This window comes from Pezoporus occidentalis, unplaced genomic scaffold, assembly GCF_034315485.1.
Source record: "Pezoporus occidentalis ecotype Australia unplaced genomic scaffold, CSIRO_AGI_Poc_V1 ctg1310, whole genome shotgun sequence".
Classification (NCBI taxonomy): Eukaryota; Metazoa; Chordata; class Aves; order Psittaciformes; family Psittacidae; genus Pezoporus; species Pezoporus occidentalis.
This window is the reverse complement of record NW_026913116.1, coordinates 33-6,764: the sequence shown is the minus strand read 5'-3', so window position 1 is coordinate 6,764 and position 6,732 is coordinate 33. Positions and strand designations below refer to the sequence as shown.

General features: G+C 61.9%; 2 long non-coding RNA genes across 2 annotated transcripts; both read left to right on the top strand.

The window, feature by feature from the left end:
- The first annotated feature begins 722 nt into the window (after positions 1-722).
- Positions 723-1,017, top strand: LOC134158707 (uncharacterized). The gene is made up of 3 exons (XR_009962876.1): positions 723-777; positions 862-906; positions 1,001-1,017. It is a non-coding gene; the product is annotated as an uncharacterized LOC134158707 (long non-coding RNA).
- A 2,886-nt stretch (positions 1,018-3,903) lies between these two features.
- Positions 3,904-6,261, top strand: LOC134158706 (uncharacterized). The gene is made up of 4 exons (XR_009962875.1): positions 3,904-3,959; positions 4,077-4,121; positions 6,068-6,121; positions 6,216-6,261. It is a non-coding gene; the product is annotated as an uncharacterized LOC134158706 (long non-coding RNA).
- Positions 6,262-6,732: the final 471 nt, after the last annotated feature.

Sequence of the window (6,732 nt, the reverse complement as noted above, 5' to 3'; positions counted from 1 at the left end):
CCCCCTGCCCCATAGATCCCTATGGAGCATCCCCTCTGCCCCATAGATCCCTATGGAGCATCCTCCCCTGCCCCATAGATCCCTATGGAGCATCATCCCCTGATCCCTATGGAGCATCCCCTCTGCCCCATAGATCCCTATGGAGCATCCTCCCTGCCCCATAGATCCCTATGGAGCATCCCCCCTGCCCCATAGATCCCTATGGAGCATCCCCTCTGCCCCATAGATCCCTATGGAGCATCCCCCCTGCCCCATAGATCCCTATGGAGCATCCTCCCCTGCCCCATAGATCCCTATGGAGCATCCCCCCTGCCCCATAGCCCCATAGATCCCTATGGAGCATCCCCCCCTGCCCCCTGCCCCATAGATCCCTATGGAGCATCCCCTGCCCCATAGATCCCTATGGAGCATCCTCCCCTGCCCCATAGATCCCTATGGAGCATCCTCCCCTGCCCCATAGATCCCTATGGAGCATCCTCCCCTGCCCCATAGATCCCTATGGAGCATCCCCTCTGCCCCATAGATCCCTATGGAGCATCCTCCCTGCCCCATAGATCCCTATGGATCATCCCTGCCTCCATCCATAGGGCGACGACGGCGCTGTGGGTCCACGAGGCCTCCCCGGTGCCCCATGGGGTCCCTATGGGGCGCAGCCCCCCTGCCCCATAGATCCCTATGGACCCCCCCCAACCCCTCCTCATTCACCCCCCCTCTGCCCCATAGGGACCCAGAGGCCTCCTTGGTCCCAAAGGCCCCCCCGGCATCCCCGGCCCCCCGGTAAGATCTATGGGGCAGCCCCATAGCGTTCTCCTCATCCCCCCCTTCCCCACTGCCCCACATCATCCATCTCCCCCCCCATAGGGCGTCCGTGGCATGGATGGCCCCGTGGGGCCCAAAGGGAACGTGGTGAGTTGGGGGGCGCCCCACATCTCCCCATTGATCTCCTCCGAGCCTGCCCCATAAGTGTGGGGCAGGCGTTGACCCCCATCTCCATCAATAGGGACCTCAAGGGGAACCAGGGCCCTCTGGGTACCAGGGAACAGCAGGGAGCCAGGTGAGGCCCCCAGCCCCATAGATGCAATGGGGCAGGGGGGGGGGTTCGCTATGGGGCGCAATGGGGTTGGGGGGCGCAATGAGCCCCACAGCATCGGCATCGCCCCACATCCTCCTGCTTAGGGGCTGCCGGGACCTCAAGGTGCCGTGGGGCCTCCTGGAGATGAGGTGAGCAATGGGGCTCCTATGGGGGGCAAGGGGAGAAGGGGGATCTATGGGGCAATGATGGGATCTATGGGGCAGAGGGGGGGATCTGTGGGGCAAAGGGGGGGATCTATGGGGCAAAGAGGGGGGAATCTATGGGGCAAAGATGGGGGGGGATCTGTGGGGCAAAGAGGGAGATCTATGGGGCAAAGGGGGGGTCTGTGGGTTAAGGAGGGGGGGATCTATGGGGCAAAGGGGGGGATCTATGGGGCAAAGGGGGGGATCTATGGGGCAAAGAGGGGGGGATCTATGGGGCGAAGAGGGGGGATCTATGGGGCAGAGGGGGGGATCTATGGGGCAAAGGGGAAGATCTATGGGGCAAAGAGGGGGGGGATCTGTGGGGCAATGATGGGATCTATGGGGCAAAGGGGGGATCTATGGGGCAGAGGGGGGGGGATCTGTGGGGTAAGGAGGGGGGGATCTATGGGGCAAAGATGGGGGGGGATCTGTGGGGAAAAGGGGGGGATCTGTGGGGCAAAGGGGGGGATCTATGGGGCAAAGGGGGGGATCTATGGGGCAAAGAAGGGGGGGGTCTATAGGGCAAAGAGAGGGGGATCTATGGGGCAAAGGGGGGGGATCTGTGGGGTAAGGAGGGGGATCTATGGGGCAAAGATGGGATCTATGGGGCAAAGGGGGGATCTATGGGGCAGAGGGGGGGGGATCTGTGGGGTAAGGAGGGGGGATCTATGGGGCAAAGGGGGGGGATCTGTGGGGCAAAGGGGGGGATCTATGGGGCAATGATGGGATCTATGGGGCGAAGAGGGGGGATCTATGGGGCAAAGATGGGATCTATGGGGCAAAGGGGGGATCTATGGGGCAGAGGGGGGGGATCTGTGGGGTAAGGAGGGGGATCTATGGGGCAAAGAGAGGGGGATCTGTGGGGAAAAGGGGGGTCTATGGGGCAATGATGGGATCTATGGGGCGAAGAGGGGGGATCTATGGGGCAATGATGGGATCTATGGGGCAGAGGGGGGGGATCTGTGGGGCAAAGAGGGGGATCTATGGGGCAAAGGGGGGGGATCTATGGGGCGAAGAGGGGGGGATCTGTGGGGCAGAGGGGGGGATCTATGGGGCAGAGGGGGGGGATCTGTGGGGCAAAGAGGGGGGGAATCTATGGGGCAAAGGGGGGGATCTATGGGGTAAGGAGGGAGATCTATGGGGCAATGATGGGATCTATGGGGCAAAGGGGGGATCTATGGGGCAGGGGGGGGTCTGTGGGGCAAAGGGGGGGGATCTGTGGGGCAAAGGGGGGGATCTGTGGGGCAAAGAGGATGAGATCTATGGGGCAAAGGGGGGATCTATGGGGCCAAGGGGGGATCTATGGGGCAAAGGGGGGGATCTATGGGGCAAAGGGGGGGATCTATGGGGCAAAGAGGATGGGATCTATGGGGCAAAGAGGGGGATCTATGGGGCAAAGGGGGGGGATCTATGGGGCAAAGGGGGGGATCTGTGGGGTAAGGAGGGGGGATCTGTGGGGCAAATGGGGGGATCTATGGGGCAAAGGGGGGGATCTGTGGGGCAGAGGGGGGGATCTATGGGGCAATGATGGGATCTATGGGGCAAAGGGGGGGATCTGTGGGGCAGAGGGGGGGATCTATGGGGCAATGATGGGATCTATGGGGCGAAGAGGGCGGTCTATAGGGCAAAGAGAGGGGGATCTATGGGGCAAAGGGGGGGGATCTGTGGGGTAAGGAGGGGGATCTATGGGGCAAAGATGGGATCTATGGGGCAAAGGGGGGGGATCTATGGGGCAAAGAGGATGGGATCTATGGGGCAAAGGGGGGGATCTGTGGGGCAGGAGCTGGGGGAATCTATGGGTCAAAGGGGGGATCTATGGGCCAAAGAAGGAGATCTATGGGGCAAAGGGGAGGATCTATGGGGCAAAGGGGAGGATCTATGGGGCAAAGAGGAAGATCTATGGGGCAAAGGGGAGGATCTATGGGGCAAAGGGGGGATCTATGGGTCAAAGGGGGGGATCTATGGGTCAAAGGGGGGATCTATGGGGCAAAGGGGGGGATCTATGGGGCAAAGGGGGGGATCTATGGGGCAGGAGATGGGGGGATCTATGGGTCAAAGGGGGGGATCTATGGGGCAAAGGGGGGGATCTATGGGGCGAAGAGGATGGGATCTATGGGGCAAAGGGGGGATCTATGGGGCAGGAGATGGGGGAATCTATGGGTCAAAGGGGGGGATCTGTGGGGCAAAGGGGGGGATCTATGGGGCAAAGGGGGATCTATGGGTCAAAGGGGGGGATCTGTGGGGCAAAGAGGGGGGGAATCTATGGGGCAAAGGGGGGGATCTATGGGGTAAGGAGGGGGATCTATGGGGCAATGATGGGATCTATGGGGCAAAGGGGGGATCTATGGGGCAAAGAGGGGGATCTATGGGGCAGGAGATGGGGAGATCTATGGGGCAAAGGGGGGATCTATGGGGCAAAGGGGGGGATCTATGGGGCAAAGATGGGATCTATGGGGCAAAGGGGGGATCTATGGGGCAAAGAGGGGGATCTATGGGGCAAAGGGGGGATCTATGGGGCAAAGAGGGGGATCTGTGGGGCAAAGGGGGGGATCTGTGGGGCAGAGGGGGGGGATCTATGGGGCAGGAGATGCTGTTGTGCCCCCCAACCCCATTCCCTCCTCTCCCCATAGGGACCCCAAGGAAAACCCGGTTTGCCTGGGATGCCCGGGTCCGACGGCGCCCCCGTGAGTGCCCCCCCAGCCCCATAGCACCCAATGGGTGCCCCCCAGCCCCATAGCACCCAATGGGGGTCCCAGCCCCATGGGGGATGTGGGTCCTGAGACCCCCATTGCTCCCTGCAGGGTCACCCCGGCAAGGAGGGACCCCCAGGCTCCAAAGGGCACCAGGTAAAGATCCCCCCCCCCCCCCAAGCTCCTGCCCCACATCTATGGGGCAGCCCCACATCTATGGGGCAATGCCAGCCCCATGCCTATGGGGCAGGACGATATCTATGGGGCAATGGCAGCCTCACGTCTATGGGGCAGCCCCACACATATGGGGCAATGGCAGCCCCATGTCTATGGGGCAGCCCCACATCTATGGGGCAGCCCCTGTGTCTATGGGGCAATGGCAGCCTCACGTCTATGGGGCAGCCCCACACCTAAGGGGCAGCCCCACACCTATGGGGCAGCCCCTGTGTCTATGGGGCAATGCCAGCCCCATGTCTATGGGGCAGGATGATATCTATGGGGCAATGGCAGCCCCACGTCGATGGGGCAGCCCCACACATATGGGGCAATGGCAGCCCCACGTCTATGGGGCAGCCCTATATCTACGGGGCAATGCCAGCCCCACATCTATGGGGCAGCCCCACACATATGGGGCAGCCCCTGTGTCTATGGGGCAATGCGAGCCCCATGCCTATGGGGCAGGACGATATCTATGGGGCAATGCCAGCCCCACGTCTATGGGGCAGCCCCACACATATGGGGCAATGGTAGCCCCATGTCTATGGGGCAGCCCCACATCTATGGGGCAGCCCCTGTGTCTATGGGGCAATGCCAGCCTCACGTCTATGGGGCAGCCCCACACATATGGGGCAATGGCAGCCCCACGTCTATGGGGCAGCCCCTGTGTCTATGGGGCAATGCCAGCCCCACGTCTATGGGGCAGCCCCACACATATGGGGCAGCCCCGTGTCTATGGGGCAATGCCAGCCTCACGCCTATGGGGCAGGATGATATCTATGGGGCAATGGCAGCCCCACGTCTATGGGGCAGCCCCACACCTAAGGGGCAGCCCTGTATCTATGGGGCAATGCCAGCCCTATGCCTATGGGGCAACCCCACACCTAAAGGGCACCCCTGTATCTATGGGGCAATGCCAGCCCCACGTCTATGGGGCAGCCCCACACCTATGGGGCAGCCCTATATCTATGGGGCAATGCCAGCCCCACGTCTATGGGGCAGCCCCACACCTAAGGGGCAGCCCTGTATCTATGGGGCAATGCCAGCCCCCTGCCTATGGGGCAGGACAATATCTATGGGGCAATGCCAGCCCCACGTCTATGGGGCAGCCCCGTGTCTATGGGGCAATGCCAGCCCCATGCCTATGGGGCAGGACTGTATCTATGGGGCAATGGCAGCCCCACATCTATGGGGCAGCCCCTGTGTCTATGGGGCAATGCCAGCCCCACGTCTATGGGGCAGCCCCACATGTATGGGGCAGCCCCTTATCTATGGAGCAGCCCTATATCTATGGGGTAGCCTCACACCTATGGGGCAGCCCCACACCTGTGGGGGAACCCTATATCTATGGGGCAATGCCAGCCCCACACCTATGGGTCAGCCCTATATCTATGGGGCAATGCCAGCTCTACACCTATGGGGCAGCCCTATATCTATGGGGCAGCACCCTATCTATAGGGCAGCCTCACACCTATGGGGCAGCCCCACACCTATTGGGCAGCCCCATATCTATGGGGCAGCCTCACACCTATGGGGCAGCCCCACACCTATGGGGCAGCCCCACACCTACGGGGCAGCCTCACACCTGTGGCGCACCCCCAGCCCCACATCTATGGGGCAGCCCCACACCTATGGGGCAGCCTCACACCTATGGGGCAGCCCCACATCTACGGGGCAGCCTCACACCTCTGGCGCACCCCCAGCCCCACACCTATGGGGCAGCCCCACATCTATGGGGCAGCCCCACACCTATGGGGCAGCCTCACACCTATGGGGCAGCCCCACATCTACGGGGCAGCCTCACACCTCTGGCGCACCCCCAGCCCCACATCTATGGGGCAGCCCCACATCTATGGGGAGGTTCCAACCTCCTCCTTGCCCCATAGGGTCCTTCAGGTCCTCAAGGTCCCATTGGCTACCCGGGGTCACGTGGTGTCAAGGTAAGCGCTGGGCTTATGGGGCGGGGGGGGGGGGGGGGAGGCAGTTATGGGGCGAAACCAGGCGGATTTGGGACTTGTGGGTCACGCTCCATAGGGGGCAGACGGCATCCGGGGCCTCAAAGGACACAAGGGAGAGAAGGTGGGTCCCATCCCTGCCCCATAGCGCCCCATAGACGGCCCCATCACCCCATAGATGACCCCCATCACCCCATAGATGGTCCCCATCACCCCATAGATGGCACCCATCACCCCATAGATGACCCCCATCACCCCATAGATGGCACCCATCACCCCATAGATGGCACCCGTCACCCCATAAGTGGTCCCCATCACCCCATAGATGGCACCCATCACCCCATAGATGGTCCCCATCACCCCATAGATGGCACCCATCACCCCATAGATGGCACCCGTCACCCCATATATGGCACCCATCACCCCATAGATGGTCCCCATCACCCCATAGATGGCACCCATCACCCCATAGATGGCACCCGTCACCCCATAAGTGGTCCCCATCACCCCATTGATGGCCCCCATCACCCCATAGATGGTCCCCATCACCCCATAGATGGCACCCATCACCCCATAAGTGGTACCCATCACCCCAT